This window comes from Amblyomma maculatum, chromosome 10, assembly GCF_055883805.1.
Source record: "Amblyomma maculatum isolate TAMU_Amacu chromosome 10, ASM5588380v1, whole genome shotgun sequence".
In the NCBI taxonomy this organism is placed as follows: Eukaryota; Metazoa; Arthropoda; class Arachnida; order Ixodida; family Ixodidae; genus Amblyomma; species Amblyomma maculatum.
Genome location: NC_139353.1, coordinates 149740038 through 149759089, shown reverse-complemented (window position 1 = coordinate 149759089; position 19052 = coordinate 149740038). Strand labels below are relative to the sequence as shown.

The 19052-nt window shown below is 46.1% G+C and overlaps 1 pseudogene; it reads right to left on the bottom strand.

The window, feature by feature from the left end:
• Nucleotides 1–2270: 2270 nt before the first annotated feature.
• On the bottom strand, nt 2271–15760 carry LOC146177718 (uncharacterized; annotated as a pseudogene).
• Nucleotides 15761–19052: the final 3292 nt, after the last annotated feature.

The window sequence follows — 19052 nt, the reverse complement described above, 5'->3', positions numbered from 1 at the left end:
ACTTTAAGCCCAAACTTCTCACTCTCTTCTTGTACGCGCATCAGAAGTCCTTTGAGTTCCACTTCACTTTCTGCCATTAAAGTGGTATCATCCGCATATCTAAGGTTGTTGATACGTTTTCCAGCAATCTTCACGCCAGCTGAAGACTCGTCCAGACCGCCCTTCCTCATGATGCACTCTGCATATATGTTAAATAGGCAGGGCGACAGTATGCAGCCTTGCCTCACTTCTTTCTCGATCGGAAACCAATCAGTAAGACCATGCCCAGTTCTGACTGTGGCCTCTTGCCCTTCATACAGGTTCCTGAGGAGACAGATGAGGTGACTTGCAACTCCCATCTCTTGGAGAGCTTGCCACAATCTGCTGTGATATACGCAGTCAAACGCTTTTGCATAATCAATAAAGCAGAAGTGCATGGGTTTCTGGAAATCTCTTGCTTTTTCCACTTTTCTGCGAAGGTTGGCAATCTGGTCTCTAGTTCCTCTGCCCTTGCGAAACCCAGCTTGCACGTCCGGAAGCTCCCGATCCACATACTGCTGCAGCCTACCTTGGAGGATTTTCAAAATCACCTTGCTAGCATGCGAAATAAGCGCGATCGTGCGATAGTTGGAACAATCTTTGCACTGCCTTTCTTTGGGTTGGGGATGTAAACTGACCTCCTCCAATCCTGTGGCCACTGCTCGGTTGTCCAAATCTTCTGACATAATGTATGCAGAATGTTAGCAGCGTCATGGTTGAGGTTTTGAAGCAACTCAGCTGGAATACCATCAATTCCGCTAGCTTTGTTCTTAGCAAGGCTGGCTATGGCCCACTCAACTTCACTCTTCAGGATACCCGGCTCGAGATCAGTAATCACAACTGTCTTATGTTGGGTTTGCACTTTCGGGACCTTCTTGTACAGTTCTGTGTATTCCTGCCACCTCTTCTTTATCTCTGAGACTTCAGTGAGGTCCTTGCCTCGTTTGTCCTTTATCACGCCCAGCTTATCACAGAAGCTTCCTTTGATATCTTTGATTGTCTTATACAGAGCTCTTGTGTTCCTTAATTGGCTGTTGTCCTCAACTTCTTGGGACTGTATGTTAAGGAAGGCATTCTTATCTCTCCTTGCTATTTTCTGAAAATCCGCATTGAGAACCTTGTATCTTTCTCTTTCCCCCATAACTTTTGCCATCCTCCTTTCCTCAGCTATTTGCAAAGCCTCTTCAGATAACCAGTTTTCTTTCTTGCATTTCTTTTGCTTTGGAACTACCTTAGTAGCTTCTTGTATTATATCACGAACATCGGTCCACATCTCTTCGGGCTCTCTGTCTTCTAGATCTAATTCTTGAAATCGATTCCTCACTTCCACAGCATATTCTAATGAAATTTAGATCCAGATCATACCTCCTCAATCGAAGCTTAATTCTCACTGCAGACAAGGGTAATTATGAAGAGCGTTGTGGTAACACGCTGGGCAGGCGATCCAAGGGATGGAGATTCGATTCCCCGGTAGGAGACAAAGTTTATTAGTTATTTTTTAAGTACCACAGCAACCGCTAAAGCGTGACACTTTTGCTGACGACAGTGATGAGTCATTAAAGGCTTTCGCCTTAATTGTTGTGCCATTTCTCACATGCACCACTTAAGAGACTTCATAGATGTCCTGCCTTTTTACCCTTCTGAGTGTTCAAAAAACTATTACGTACATTCACACGTGGAAACCGTAGGGGCCATCAATTTAGTTTTTTGTTACCGGAAACGTCCTCTTATCACCCGTGTAAAATAATATGCACCACCGAGTTATGTTTTCGCCGATTTGTGGCCCCGTTGTGCCAGTGTTTACTCATTGTTTTCTTCAATGTCTGCATACAGTGGGCATTGCACGCTTTACTGCCTTGTTTCGCAGTTTTACACAAAATCCCCCTTTTTTACCACTGAGTAGGCGCGGTCTGTTTGCAACAATTTTGACGCACCAGCTCTCATTGCTACGAATATGACACTATATATTTTGCTCTTTTATAAAAATTTTAGCCCTTAAGGACTACGTTTCAAGCAATCGTCTTCCTTTTGTTAGAAAAACTGTACCTTGCCAACAGGGACATGACTAGGTGGGAGGGACACGAGCAATCCAGTAAAGGGGTTTAACCCAGTTTATATGTTCCTCCCACATATTTCGGCCCCAGTTTACTAACTATAATGATTTACGAACATAATATGATATGCCAACAAGCTAACAAACTTCCATCATAGCCTTTTGCTCTCCTTGACTGGGGCAGTAATTTTGCGGGAAGTTATGACTCGTGCCACCCTGTAAAAAGGAAAAGGGTCTTTGGGAAGATCAGGGGGCATTTGAGCGTTGTCACACGCACAAACTAATCATCATGGTCCGGCTGGTGTGACATAATACGAGAACTCGTGCCAAGTAATCCCAACCGTCTAAACAGGACCCTACTGAAAAATCCTTATAACTTTTGTACAGGAAATCGCATACAGGTTTACTGTACAGAATCTGGGATACAGGATTGTTGGCTGTTTCAGGAAATTCCTGTACTGCCTTGGAAAGTCCGGAATGAAACAGCGCGGAATGGCCTGTATGGTTGACGGCCCTCGCTTCCGGAAAGAAACGCGTCGCCAGGGTGGAAAAAGCATGAAACAATACAAAATAATACGACTACATAGAAAATAATAAATAAAATAAAAAACTTTTATTACCAATTATGGAATCGAACCTCGGCCCTCATGGTCTTTAGACGGGCACCTTAACCACTACTCTTTTTTTTTTCAGCATGGTGTTTATTACATGCTTTTAAATTCAGCGTAGAGTTATAAACATTATTTACAGAGTAATCAGCCTGTGGGCGAAACGTCCAATTGGAACATACAACACAACACCACTCAACTAAAATACGACTTAGCACAACTTCACTAAAACGGTGGCAAGTAAAGACAACACATCAAAAATGGCAGCCAGTCAGGTTGATGGTCACTATCTTCGTAAGTGTCTCTAAGCTGGTGTACCATCTGACCAAAATGAGTAGCGGGGGAGATTAGAGGTTCAGCATTCCGGTCCAACATACGAGTTTTCCATGGGCTGTGCAGTCCATGGAGGAAGTTCATGTCAAAGGATTCGTGGTCATGTTCGGTGGTTATCAAATAACGCACATGGTGGCAATTCAAAATAAAGCCTTTCTTCAATGTTCTTTACAGAACGTCCCAAAATAATATTGCATCTTTGCAGGCAATAAACCAGTGTTCGATGGTTTTAGGTGTATCACATAACCGGCAATTAACAGAAGAAACGAAAATATTTTTTTCTGAAGCCACACTTTAAAAGGCAAAACCTTGGTATGAAGTTTAAAGAAAAATGTTTCAGTAGAAGGCGAGATCAGCATTTTGCGCACCCTTTTTAACACATCATGCTCCATATTATTGGAATTGAGTGAACGATTTAAGGGAGGCGGGAACAACATAGATATGAAATTATGGCTTATATTTTTCCGTGAAACAGAGAATAAGTACTCATAAGAAAAGCAAACCGCCAGAAAACGCACTGAATCGTAAATTTCTTTCATGAAACCACATAAAACCAAACCAAGAGACCACTAAGTTTGGAAGAAGGTTCACTAGATTAGTGTGCAGGGATGCTCTGGTAATTGGATGGGAGCTATTACGGAAAAAGAAGCAACGAGCTTCTAACTGTCTGATATAGAGATGTGTCAAACCTAGTCCGCCAGCACAAACAGGCCTGAATAAGTTATCGCGCCTCATAGGCTCAAAACTGGACGACCATATGAGCGTCGCAAACGTTCTGTGAAACCTGTGGATGTAATTCCTCGCGCAATGGAGTACCTGTAAAAGAACAAAGTTTTGTAGCCAGAAACATGTTACATGCCTGTGCTCGACTAAAATTGATAGGCGGTGCGGAACAAAAGTCTGAGCATAGCTTTTGAGTGCCGTGACCCGCTCTTTTCGGTAACGTCCACTAAACTTGAATGCATGAAGGGGAATCGAAGGTATTTAGGGGGAACACGACACCATTCAATTCCAGCATAATAAGTCGGCATTGCTCCCCATGAACCGAACCATAGATCCGAACTCTTAGACTTATTCATTTGAGCGCCAGATACAATCCCAAACAGCTCAATGATGGTTATAATTTTGTCAATGCTGGGTTTGTCTGTGCAGAAAAACGCCAAATCGTCGGCGTACGCAAGCCCTTTCACTTTGTTACTGAAGGCAACATAACCATGGATACTGTGGTGTTGCAGTACACTCAAACAAAGTGGTTCTAGGTAGAGGGCAAAGAGCAGCAGTGACATAGGTTAACCCTGCTTCACGGACGATCGAATTGGCACAGGCTTTGAGAGATCACCGTTAACAATCAAGCGAGTGGAACAGTTGTCGTAACAAAGTTGCACCCCTTTCAGTACAGTTGATTCATCATTTGCACGCTCGAGAAGAGAAAATAGAAACGAATGCCGACACGATCAAATGCCTTCGCAAGGTCAATCTGGAGTAGAGCAAGCTGCTCATAAAAGCCAAAGTAATATTCGATAATTGTACGTGCAATATGCATGTTTTTTGTATGGAGTGTCCACTCAAGCCACACGTCTGATGAGGGCCAATGAGAACCGTCATGGCATACTGTAAACGATTCGATAGAACTTTTGCAAAAATTTTGTAGTCCGCATTTGCCAACGTGATTGGCCTATAGCCATCGACTGAGAGCAATTTTTCTTTATCCGTACTCTTTGGAATTAAGACTGTGTGTTTCCTAGTAAAGGACTGAGGAAGGAACCCCACATCGAAACCTAAAGCGAAGATCTGCAGCAAGATAGGGCTCAGCAAAAGTTGAAAAGTTTTGTAAAACCCGCACGATATGCCATCAGGGCCAAATGTTTTGGAGAGGGGTAATTGGTCAAGTGCGTGCTCTATTTCTTCCAACGTGAAAGGGCCATTGATAAGAGCACAGTCTTCATCTGATAAAGGCGTTATAAGAGCTTTAAAGTTAGCTAGTAGATCCGAATTAGAAGTACCAGAAGCGTCACTGAACAGTGTCGTGTAATAGCTCACAAACACGGAGATTTGTCACACGTTTTCTTTACTAGGGTGCCATTGGACATCATTCCCGGTATCAATTTGGCCGTAGCATTACGGTGCTCATCAAATAGAGCTTGTCGCGTAGGGGTTTCAGGGTGCAATGCACGATTTGTACGAGATGGAACTCGGGCGCCCCATGTATCTTGCAGCGTCCTGTTTTTGTAAGTCACACTTTACCCTAGCAATTTCGTCTAAATATACTCCAGGTGCCTCACATTCTAATTCATAGAGGTAATACAAACTCTTATGCAATGTCCTCTCTTGTAATTTCCTGTAAAATGACCTAACAGACGCAATTTCAATAGATATATCCGCACCTCCTGTTTAAACAGCTCCCATGCAGCAAATATTGGCATGGCACCTGTCAAACACACTTGTAGCTGGGAGCGTATCCGAAAGGCAAACGCCTGATCATTTACAAGTGAAGAATTTAGCTTCTAAAGCTCCCATTGCGGCCTAAATTTTGAACAGTAAGTTCTCCCGAGCCGAGAAACCACCACACAATGATCTGAAAACGAAACCGCTACAGTTTCACACAACAAATCACGGGAAATCAGCGTGGAAGAAACAGAAATCTTGTCTAGGCGCGCGTGGGACCTCCCCTGGATATGCGTGAATAGTGTAGTTGCATGACATGAGGCCCCTGTATCAATGAGTCCTGAATCATCTATAACACGCGACAACACTTCGCCACTTCTGTATCTGTGTACACTAGGCCCAGCACGATAATTCATGCAACATACACAATTAGTCTCCCATTAGCACAACATTCTTATCACAATCTAGGAGGTTAGTCAAGGCTTCAAACGTATCAACACGCTCAGCTGCACTATTAAAAGCATAAATGTTGATAAGTCTTCATGGCTTCCCGTGGAGCAAAAAATCACAACTCATTAGCCGCCCATCAGAGTCAGTATAGTAAGATAACCCAGAATAAGGGAGAGCCCTTCGCAGAAATAGGAAGCTACCCGCCGAAAAACCAATAGCATGCGTCACAATAACATTGTAATCAGACAAAAAGGGTCCTAGTGCCCTCTCTGTGTCCTGCTCACTCAATCTTCGTTTCCTGGACGGCGACAAAATCAAGCCGCCTGCTGCTGAAAAGTCGACGAAGTTGCACCTGCTTCTGATGAGACCTAAAGCCTCCCACGTTCCAAAATAACGGCTTGAGGGGCAAGTTGGTGCTGCATCGTATTCAGAAATGTGGCGCAACAAACACAAACACAAGAGAAGATACACAACACACACGCACATTCAGCGTTGCAAACACTAGCTCCTCAGAGGTCGCCATGGTGACCACACAAGGACTAACTAGGCTTGCATTTGTCTCTCCGGAGACGGCGACGTCGCCTCCGGACCTCCACCACGACTGCGGGAACGCGAACGTTGGCACTTCCCCTTGTGTTTTGACGTGCGCCGGCGGCGGCGATGCTTCACGCTTACCAGATCATCATTTTCACTCGCGTCAGATGCGCATTTTCTCTTGCGCTGATGAAGATGCTCTTCAACAAGAGGGACGGCCTCAGCTGCAGGTAGAGTGGGCTGACCTGCAAGCTCTTCCTCGGCGTTGACCTCCGTGGCTGGAGTAACCGGGGCGGTATCTTTGGCAGCATTAGAACAGGTGGCAGGCTCCTTATCATGTGCCGGATTCGGCGTCTCATATCGAAGCAGCGTCTTACTTTCCTCGGAGTCACCTTGAGGAACAACCGTTGTATTAGCTGTGGTAGCCGTGTCCACAGTAGCAACTGAGAGGACACCAGCCGCGTCAAGCACTTCTGTGGCGTCCATAATATGCTCTTGTATGACGTCTTCCGGTGGCCGCACACAATGCCGCAACTTGTACGCATAGGTAACGATGCACTCTTCTACAATGTGACCGAACCGTCGGCAGTCGTCACAATGCGGAGTACGGCAGTGCCTACGGATGTGGTCAACACGGGTGCATCGGAGGCAGAGCGGTGGCCTCCCTGGTATTAAAACAAGGCTCTGTATACCACAAATAGTCAGTGCATGCGGGACGTCGCCAACGCCGACTCCTTCAGCGAGAGACACAACATCATCCCGGTTCAGCGTTCTCAAATCTTCCATATCCGCCACTTTAAAATTTTCCGTCGAAATGGAAGTCACCTTCCCGTACGCCTGTAGTGCCTCACGTAAGAAGGCATCTTCCAAGCGTTCGGGAAGCCACAGAAGATTCAATTTCACCACGTTTTGGTTCTGGGTCCACAACGACACAACGGCGGCTCTTAACGACAAGATCACCGCAAGCCACCAATTTCTCTTTCGATTGTGCAGACTTGCAGGTGACCATCCATACATGAGACATTTGAAATTGGCCAATTGAACTAATTTCCTTGAGGTCCACAACATTCTGACGGGAGTCTCTGAAGTCTTGTGCCCGGTACGGGCGTCGGGCAAGGTCCGCATGCAAGAAAACGCAGTCAGCGACCAGCTTACCTGTTGGGAGACGGGGCAAAACAATCCGGTATTCATTGCTGCTAGCATTAGCCTGAGCAGTACCTCGTCCAGAGGCCGATTGAAGCCTTTGAGTTGAGAACATCGCGAAACGCAACCGCTTTGAACAGCGTCTTCGTCTTCTTCACTACTCTGTATACAGTGGCTTAGAGTTACAATGGTTGTTATTCAGTATGTGTAGCTAATTTTCCTTTTTCGTACTTCGTATATTTTTTTCGCTGTAGGGTTGATGGCCGTAATTCACTGATCGCCCTTTAAACACGCTGAATCTTTTTCCAGGCTATCACGATGGTTTACAAATGTCTCGTATTTTTATAATGCGTCGCTTTGTTGCGGGCAAACCTCAAGATATAATTTACTAGTGCTGATGTGTTTTTCATCGTCTACGAACGCTTGTAAGTTTTCCTACATACAGAGATATCCGGTGCACTAAATACTTTTAATACAGGGCGTTTCAGCTTGACGTGCTACGAGTGGAGCCGCGACGTCAATGAATACACTTCCAATGAGCGGTCTCAATACGTAAACATTCGAGAACGCGTCGCCCGGTGCGCGGCTATCTGCGCGTCTTTCGATGGTCAGCGATGTTTGTTTATTTTATATCGAGCAGTTTTTTGTCATTGCTAGCGAAACGATACGTTCGTGCTTCCACTTTCGTGTTGAAGGTGGCAGATCTTCAGTCGCAGATATGAAGACGCACCGCAAGATCGTACGAGCTGCAGTGACTGTTGCACGCCCAAAAGCAACGCGACGAACGTACATGCTTCCTAGTGCACACTTCAACGGCTTCGTATTTTCGAGGTATTTGTGAAACAATGCGTGTCTTCGTATAGAGAATAGTTCTATATGTTTGGTATCATGCTTATTTAGTGCGCTGGCGTGTCTGGCATGGTCATTCTGGTTGCGTTTCATCGATCGGCCCGGCTTCTGTTCAGAAGTGGAAAAACTCTGCCCGGTATCAGTTCCGGAAATGACACGTTCGTCCGGTTTCTGGTTAATTGATACAGGCTTAACCGAAATTAAACCGCGCGGAGCTCTCATTTCAAAAATTCCTGTATAGTCCGCGGCCTTTGTTTCACAAGAAAAACTGGACGCCAGGCTGCAGAAATCATGCAGAGCTACAGAATAATACAATAATATTTGAAAACGAAAAAAAAAGAATAAAAAGACAGAAAAATGGAAAAGAAAAAAATTTGCGCGTTTTTTAGACTTCGGTCTTCTCGGTCAGCAAGCACGCACTTTAACCCCTACACCACGGAAGCATACGGAGGCAGCGGTTATATTTCTGCTTATGTAGTCTACGCTGCTCTTTCGTAGTTTGTGTATTTTTGTAGCCTGTAGAATTTGTGGTTGTAATTGAACGATCGCCATTCAAACACGCTGAATCTTTTTCCGGGCTATCACGCAGGGTTATCCGTGTCCCGCATCTTTACAATGTATCGCTTTCTTGCAGACAAACCTCGGGATGTCACAATTTACTAGTGCTTATGTGTTTTGTCATCGTCTTCGAACGCGCGCAATTTTGCTACATATAGATATATGCGGTGCACCAACTCTTGTAATACTACTTGTTTTAGCTTCACCTGCTGCCAGCGGAGCCGCTACATCAATGAACTTACTTCTGACCAAGTGTTTTGCGTACGTAAACACTCGAGGAAGCAACTCCCAATGTCCGGCTGACCTGTGCATATTTCGATTGTCAGCGATATGTTTCATTTATTCTCGAGCGTATTTCATCCTCGCTAACGAAACACTACGTTCTTGCTTGCACTTTCGCGTTGAAGGTGGCAGATCTTCAGTCGCAGATATGAAGATGCACCGCAAGTTCGTACAAGCTGTAGCGACTGTTGCACACGCAAAAGCAAAACGCGATGCGTTTGTGTACTTGCTAGCGCACCCATCTTCTTATCTTCTAGGTATTTGAGAAAAAACGCGTACTCCACATATACAGAAAAGTTGTAACGTATAATATGTATGGTTTCATGTTTATTTAGCACAAAGACATGTTCCGACGTGGTCATCCTGGTTGAGCTTCACGATCCGCCCGAATTGTGTTGAGAAGCGAAAATACTCTGTCCCGTGTCAGTTTCATTCATATCGGGTTTGTCCGGTTTCTGTTAAACCTGACGTGGCCTGTCTTGTGTATGAGGTCAATACAGGACTGGTCCGCCATTTCATATCCATACCGGACTGGGATGTCATGTATGAGATGCATAATGGAAATGGTCCGCCCTGTATTAACTCTATACCGGACCGTACCGTCCGGATTCAAACTCATGCCGGACATGACCTGTCCGAAATAAACCCGAGTAAGCTTCGTACAGGACTGGTCACACCGGAATGAAATTTATACGGGATAATACAGGAGCGGTTCAATCCCGTTTGTCGCGATATGGGATTTTTCTCTAGGGGAAGCACATGTAGCCGCAGCGGTGGCTCTGTAGCTTTGGCGTTCGGCTGCTAGCTGACCCCAAGATCATCGGTCAAATTCTTGCAGTGCTAGAGAATTTTTATGGGAACAAAAAGCAAATATACCCTGGTTCTGTGCAACGTCGGTGGTTTAAATTAAACGGATCCCTCCACGAGGGAGATTACGCATATTCCATGTGCAGCTTCAGAACATACAACAATGCACACCATTCCATATCAAGATAGCCCCACATGGTTTAGAGTCTATCTCATATCGTTGCCCAAGTTAGTCATGAGAGGAATGTAGACATAGGTAGAGTTTGAAATGCCAGAGTCCAGTTAGTGTAAGCTTCCGTACAAGCTTAGTACAAGGCGATGCTTCATGGCGCCTGCCTTCTTGGTTCGTTTACTGCTTGCACTCTACTATATTTTGAAAGAATTTCAAAATTAATTAAACTTTGTAATGATGTACCTATGACAATGACTAGTCTACTTTGTGAACAACAGCTGTGAGTACACTTAAGCTCCGCCATCAAGGGCTGCGTGCATGTAGTCTTTGCTCGCTTATTTACCATTTATCAATCCCCAAATTCCTGCCTCTAATATATCATGCATATTGATTAGGTACAGTACAAAGTAATTACGTCCTCCAGCTACCGGTCGTCCCTATTGCAAAAACCAGTGCCACTGGTCCCAGCGCCCCAGCGCCATACCTGATTATGGTCCCAGTATGACGCTGGAAACTGGGCGCACTGGAACGCGGCATACTGACGCTTTGCACTGGCGGCACTGTTCGCCCGGAGAAAAAAAGGCGTGGGATAGAAATTAAATAGTAAAAAGTAACGAAACAAGTTAGGTCCATAAAAAAAACCTAAAAACTGAGTAAAATAAAGAAAAAAAAATGACAGCACCAAACGCGCTTCGAACTCAGTTCCTAGGCACATACTAACCCGTAGCTCAGCACGCTAACCACTAGGCCACGCCGAGAATTTTTTTTTCTTTATTGCATGGAAAAACTTCCGTAAAAAGGAACAACTCCACTTACTTAAACATGTCCATGTCTAAAGTTACCGGGCTGCTTAATACGAGCCCGTCATATCCTCAGCCCGACAATGCACAATCATTAGAACATCAAAAGTCTGGGAGACATACACATGCGTCTAGATACGGCATCCAGTTTGGAGGTTCTTCACGTGCAGCATATACACTTCTCACCAAAGCACACTGCTCCCGAAACACGGATTTGGACGATCTTGGTGGCTCTGCATGCCTGTCGATCATGCGGCTTTTCCAAAGGCTGAACAGTCCCATCAACACAAATAGATCGTAAGGCACGACAGAGCTTTTGTCAGGAGGCAAAAATCTAATTGTATAAGGCGTAATTTCAATGTCCTTTTTAAGAGTTCTTTGTAGTATGTCCCAAAAACACATAGCATCACGGCACAGAATAAAGCAATGCTCAATTGTCTCAGGCACGTTACAGAGACGACAATTTACCGACCAGGGCACAAACATCTCCTTATTGTGAAGAAATGTCTTGACAGGCAACGTCGCTGTATGTAATTTGAAAATGAAGGTTTTTGCAGCTGCCTGAATGCACATTTGGCTAACACGCTTTAGAACAGTGGTGTCCAAAAACCCCAGATAAGGCTGCCGATACAACGGTGTAGGGAACAGACTCAGTGAGAGCCTGGGTCATCTGCTTTCTCGAGAGGCTATACAGGTAATCTACAGAGAAACGCACAGTGAGAAAATTGAAAGTGTCAGCAACCTCCTTAAGGAGTATCCATAAATGCCCCTCACGAGCCTGCCCAGTTGGTGCGAATAAGTAAGGCAAATGTGGACTAAGGCGCCTTATGAGCACAGTTACAAGAAACGGATGGTTTGCCGATTTGAAAAAGAAAAAACGGAAGACAAGTTGATGCACAAACAAGTGAACAAGGCAAACTCCACCAGACTCTAAGGGAAGAAACAAGTTGTCACGCCGCATGGGCTCCCATTGAGAGCGCCACACAAATGTTGCAAATATTCTGTGTATAACTTGTACTTTGCTCCTCGCACAATGCAGGACTTGAAGGACATACGCAAGCTTTGCAAACAAAAATATGTTATAGACCTGTGCCCTAGCAAACACTGAGAGTTCCCTACCCATCCAAGCCTGCGTTTGTCGCCGCATAGGCACGATTTGTGAATCCCAGTAGGCTGCGCTGTTACGAACTTGGTGCAGCGGAACCCCTAGGTACTGAAGAGGACTACAGTCCCAGCATATGCCTCCAAACTGGCTTGGTCTAGTGCCCCAGTGTCCCAACCAAAAACCTTTGGATTTATCGAAATTAAGGGCCGCGCCTGATACATCGCAGAACTGTTCAGCCAAGTGTTCAAGTACACTCTTTTCGTCAGAACAAAAGAGGGCGATATCGTCCGCGTAAGCTAAAATCTTAACTTCACATTGAGCCAGAGAGAAACCACGGATGGCTGCACTGTTAATTACACTGAGACAGAGGGGTTCCAGATATAAGCCAAACAACAGTGGAGACAGTGGACATCCTTGACGAACAGATGATTCCAGTGGTATTGGTTTCGTTAGCTCCTGATTAACAATTAGTCTTGTATACGAGTTCATATAGCACAGCCTTATGCCTTTGAGCAAAACGTCACCAATGTTTGCATTCTCCAAGACCGCGAACAAGAAATTGTGCCGAACTTTATCAAACGCCTTCGCCAGGTCAATTTGAATCAGAGCTACTTGGCCTGTCTCATCTGATACTGTCTCGATTACTGAACGTGCAATATGGATGTGTGTTTGAATACTGCGCCCTCTGATACCACACACCTGATGCGAACCTATCAAGTCCATGATAACCAGGTGCAAACGAGAACAAAGGACCTTGGCAAAAATTTTGTAATCAACATTACAGAGGGAAATTGGACGATATCCTTCAACAGTTTTCAACCGATTAGTATCTTTGCTTTTGGGTATTAATATTGTGTGGCCTGAATAGAAAGTGGGAGGCAGGAAACCCACATCATAAGATGCTTGGAATACTTCCATCAAAACAGGCATTAGGCAAGGCGAAAATGTTTTATAAAATTCGCTAGTAATACCATCTGGGCCAGGAGATTTCTGGTTCTGAAGGTCTGAAATGGCTGATTTAATTTCTTCCAAAGTGATGGGTCCCTCTACTACAGCACATTTCTCGTCGTCTAGTCGAGGAAAGTTCTCAAGTAAGTAATTATAATCGAAACCCTGATTTGGATCTTTACAACTGCCGAACAGCTTTCGATAATAATCATAGAAAGCATCAAGAATACTAGGAGCATCACTATATGTGCAACCACCATACTGAATTTCCAATATTTCCTTCGTAAGAGCATTCTCTCTTTCATCACTGAGGGCCCGACGTGAAGGTTGCTCGTCAAGAAACCTTCGAGTCCTAGATCTTATTAGGGCCCCCTTGTATCTTTCCGTCGCAATTTGTTGAAGCTCTGCCTTTACGTTATTAATTTCTTCAACATAGGCACCCGGGCTAACCCTCTCTAGCTCATGTAGCTCAGTTAGAGTGCGCCCAAGCTCACGAAGGTGGTGTCTCTTTAGGAACGCGATTCTTGCAGAGGCTTCAATTGCTAAGTTTTTGGTTTCCTGTTTGAACAAGTCCCATTTTTGAAAAACTGACAGATCCAATGTTTGCATTGGATACACGCCGAGAACTGGATTTCTTCGAAACATTTGTGCATTTTATGTCATGACCCGCATTTATAAGGTTGGGACTTTATGTTTCGCAGTCTACAGGTTATCGCTACCGCTCTAACAATTACAACTTCTTGATCATTGGAGCTTGCTGTCTGCTCTCAGGACTTGCAAATGATGTTCTGGGTGCCTTTGCGCGCTATTTTGTGCACTGGAATCATTTTAACATGTGGAGTTTGACATCGCTGGCAAATTTACCAACGCCGGCTCTTCGGTGGTGCTCTGCTACCGTGGGCGTAATTTTCGCTGAACACGGAGCTTTAGTACAAACCTTCAAAGAAAAAAGTGCGACCAAGCTTCAATACCGGCAAGTGCCGCAGCGATGACCCTATATTGCGAGTAACTATAAACCTTATTTGTATGTAAACATTTCGGGAAGCGTTGCGATGACAGAGGGCTCGGCTGCTTCATACGCAGAGTAAGAAGGAGCGCAAAAGTTTGAGAAACACGCCAAATATTATGCATTACAAGCGCTGTGTGTTGTTGTTTTTTCTCTTATGGGCCCATCGCTCGGTAAACTACTCTCTTCCTCGTTTTAGTTTTTCTTTCTGCTGTTTATACTGGGCCGTGGTGCAGGCTACGATCGCCTGCGATTGAGCCCGCATTTAACATTTTTGTGGTAATCATTGTGTTAGAGTGCCCTTAAAATCAGCTGTGAAGTTTGTTATGCTTGGTAGCCCACATTATTCAATTCCAGCTTTAGTTGTGCGTTAATCGTCAGTGTGTCATGAGATAGAGGCGCGGCGGTCATGGTCTCTCTCGAAACGATCGAAACGACCTATCGAAACATGGAAACTCTAGAAAAAAAGACACTGCCTTTGTTTTCTTACAAATGCGCAACGCCTTCGAAGCAAAAAGCGCTTGCTTGAACCATATTTTTCATATGCGCCCCGATAGTCGATTGCGAGTACGCTGTTGCCCTGTTGGCCCCTGAGGGATGCTACTCCGGGTGACGCCGCTGGCCGCACCGCCTATACTGGGACACTGGGACCAGTGCGGCTCCAGTGCACATACAGCGCTTATCCCAGTGCATCGCGGATGCCAGCGACCCACCCAGCGTCAAAAAGCTAATACCAGCGTTTTTCTTCCATCGCACCAGTGCAACCAGTGTCTTCCCGTTACTGCTCCAGTGAATATCGCAGACCTCCAGCGTGCCCAGCAGATCCAGTGCAAAACCAGCGCGGAAATCGTACTGGTTTCGCACTGGAGACGCTGGTTTTTGCAATAGGGGTAGGTTACCGTCCGACATACACAGCCCCGCTTTAACCAAGCCGTATGAACTTGCCTGCGTGGCCTGGGTGTAGCTTACCTGACTCAACATCAAAGAGCACTATAAGGTTGACTCTTATTTCACTTTTCCAGCTCCAGTGAAAAACGACTTGACAACTTCAAACTTTCCGACGTCATGTAGTCTCGTTAAGTGCTCGGCCTAGTCAGCTGCAAGCTCCCACCTGCTCATTGTACATATGGCATAGATGGGCGCGTGATTGTCGTTTACATTTTTCTGGATGGCCGCAAGACTCGTTTTGTCAACGTGTACGCGCCAGTCACGCGTAGTCTGACAAACGAGTTCTTTCGATCCATCATGACATACTTTCTCGACGACGTGCCCCACTTTCTGCTCGGGGATTTCAATTGTGTTTTAGACACAATGCGCGACATCAGGGAGCCTGGTCAGGGCGCCTCCAATTACCACGCGAAAGAACTTGGAAAACTAGTGCGATCATTACGCTTAGAGGACGCGTGGGGCACTCTTCAAAGAGACAATTTCGAGGCAACACGAGTCTGGGGCCAGAGCGCAAGCCGAATAGATCGAGTTTACATCCCCTCCGCCATGGCACCTGACTTGCTACAGTGCGAGGTATTGCCTTTCCCACCAGGCCTTAAACTAAGTCATCACTTCCCGGTTACTCTGCGCCCTGTGCCGTGCAAACAGCCCCCTGATGTGGCGCATGGATGCAGCGGTACTACGCGATGAACAGTGTTTCACTGATATACGCCGAGAGTTGTGCTTATCTGTGGCAGCAGTTAGTGACATAACACCTGTTACCTGGGACGCGCTGAAAACACGCTATCGCGATGTTCTTGTGAGTGCGGGGAAGGCGCGGCGTGTCGGCATGACGACCATGCTGAATGACGTTCTGCGCCGTATGCGCATCGTACGGGGCGGCGAAACGCTTACGTTCGCGATATCTCGAGACGCTGCGCGCGCGTTATCACCGCATCCTCGAAGACAGTCCTCGCGCATCACTCTTAGCGGGACCAGCAAACGTGCCGCTTGAGGATGCCGCGGACCTTGGACATGCTCGAGCCGTTGGCCAGCGCAGTAACAGGCGAACGCGCGTGGAGAGCGTCACGTTTGCGGACGGTACGACGTCTTCAAAACCCGCGGACACCCGCAAATCGATTACCTAGCATTTCGCTGCCCTCTTTTTGTCGCAAGGCCTCTACCAGGAGGCGCATTTTCAAGAAACTGTCGGTTCCTTCTGTGGGCCGCTTCGTCAACTTCCAGAAGACGCATCTTCGGCACTTTGGAGGAGGTGCGTTGTGCCTTAGGCGCCATGAACCAGTCGACCGCTCCCGGTCCTGACGGACTTGTAACCGGTTTTTATTCTACTTTCTTTGACATCCTCGGTCCTTTACTTAAGCTCGTAAATTGTTTCCTCGAGAGCGGCACCAAGCCACCCTCGTTCAGTGCCGGTCGTATCGTTCTAATACCGAAGGAGGGCATGACGCCGTCGAGTCCCTCATCGTGGCGACCGATTACCCTCCTTAACACCAACTATAAGCTCGTAGCCACATTGCTAGTCCGTAGGGTGAGAATCTACCTTCAGGACTTGGTTAGCCCATGCCAATCCTGTTCGGTACCTGGACGATCGGTGTTCGCTTCGCTGACACTGACGAGAGACGTCTTCGAATACGCCTGTGCCAAACAGATCACTGGAGCTTTTGTTTCCTTGGACCAGCCAAAGGCCTTCGACTGCGCAGAACATGGTTACTTGTTAGCTGTGCTCCGCTCATTTGGATTTCCTGACGAATTCGTTCAGCTCCTACGCGGCCTTTACGCAGATCTTAGCAGTGAACTAGTACGGAATGGCGGAATTGCCCGCAACTTTCCGATTACGCGGGGAGTGCTTGTCAGGGGTGCCCGCTCTCTCCGGTACTCTTCATACTTTCGCTCGACCCGCTGTTGCGTAGGGTCGCCGCGGACAGGCGTATTCGAGGTTTTCCAACGGTAGGACAGGAGACTGTCGTTTTATCTGCATACGCGGACGACATTTCACTCTTCGTGCGCGACAATGACAGCTTCATTGTTTTTTTTAACATCTTTTAAGAATACGCAGCTGTATCAGGAGCGCAGCTCAACCCGAAGAAAAGTAGCGCTCTCCTCTTCGGTCTGTTCAGGGGCCCTTTAGCCGCCGCCGTACCGTTTTTGGACGCAGTGCGTGTACTTGGCGTGCTGTTTGAGCCAAGCGGAGTCTCCCCCCGGACATGCGACGTAGTTCTCTCGCGAGCCACGCACGCCCTTTCTGAAGCAGCGAGTTTAAACCTCGTGCACGATGCTAAAGTTAGCATCGTCAAGACGCGATCGTGCGCTTTCACCTTTCATGTGGCGCGTATCGCGACAATCTCGCGCCGGGTGGTGAACAGACTCGCGTCCCTAATAGGGACTTTTGTTTGGGATGGCAGGACAGCGCTAGTCGCCCGTCACATCCTACACCTTCCGAGGAGCAGGGGAGGCCTTGGCCTTCCGTGCATCCCGACAGTGGCTCGAGCGCTCGCGTTAAGGCTGGTAGAGAGGCTATTAGCTGACGAGTCTTACCCTGGTCGCTCGCTCATCCTGTAATGGATGAGCACGGCGCGTCGTGTGCTTGCACCCGAACAATATGTCGGCCCACAAGCGGACAGACCTCTGCCTTTATACAGCGAGGTTGCCGAGATAAAGTCGACTCTAGATGCAGACCTTTCAAATGTTAATGTTTCTGCGGGGCGCTGGCACACACGCTTCTATGTTGTACAAGGCAGCAGAAATGAGATGCCTGTCGTCCTTTATTAGAAACCTCTTCGTTTATATTGTTTTCTCCTCTCTGGGGAATCGTGTTATTTTTAGTTTATTATGCATATGTAAACTATGCTGTTTTGTATAGTGCTTTGTTTTGTGAGTAATGTGCGTTTTTGCATGTATGAGTGTAACCAATAAATTCTATTTTGTGTAGAGTTTATATGTGCATAGGCATGTATGTACTTATGAAGTGGAGGGTCCTGGCTGTTTTGCGGGACACTCGCAAAAAGTCATGCTTCCAATGCTGCATGGGATAAGAACAATGTTCTACACAAATTTAAAAGAAGAACGGACTACACCGGGGAGGAAGAATTTATGTGACGATTTTTTAGACGATTCATACTTGTTGTGAACGGCATATTGACCGCGCCTATCCATACGTACTTGGAAGGGAGGGAAGTATTTTCTAATGGTATGATGTCTGAATCCATAGAGTAATACGGCTACGCAAGTGTTATTGTTGCAAATTCCTGTATGAAACATATATTCAGTGTATGCCGTGAGCAAAAGTGGTGTACAACACTCAACCGGTGACGGAGCTCAGGAAAATTGCATTGCGATTTCATCTAACAACAGCTATCTGGGATCGAGACAATAGTGGCGGTGCCGCATTTTATCCACATGCACATGTCACGGTCGCTGTCTCTATCGCTATATGGCATTAGTATGCCGTTTTCCCGAGCTCCGTCACCGGCTGAGTGTTGTATATCACTTTTGCTCACGACTGTACATGACTGAGTGCTTATCAGACCAATATGTGTCCCATAGAAATGTGCCTGAGGATTGTAGATTATTAGAAAAACAAAATCTTTTAAATGGTCACTGACCCGATAGTTGTTACACGTGGAATACGGCAATGATGCACACTCTCATCTATTCTTTTCGTGCTTTCTATAGAGCCTTTATTGTAGCAGATCCAAAACTTTAGATCTATACGTGGTTTCTCTCTCCCAGGTCAGGGTGAGGTGAGAGTTTCAGCAGTCATAATCTTCGAGTGCTTGCCAAATTCGCTCAATACCAATCTTATTCTCCTTGTTATTTTCCTTCATGGTCCGGATCTGCGGTTACTACCTGTCCTAAGTAGACATATCGCCTACTACTTCCCGTTCTTCGCTACCTAACGTAAACTGCTGTTCCTTCCCGAAGCTGTTAACATTACCTTTGTCTTCTACATATTGATTTTCAAAGTTACCTTTTTACTATTCCTGTCTAATTCATCAATCATTCTTTGCAATTTATCCCCTGAGTTACTTAGCAAGGTAATGTCATCAGCAAATC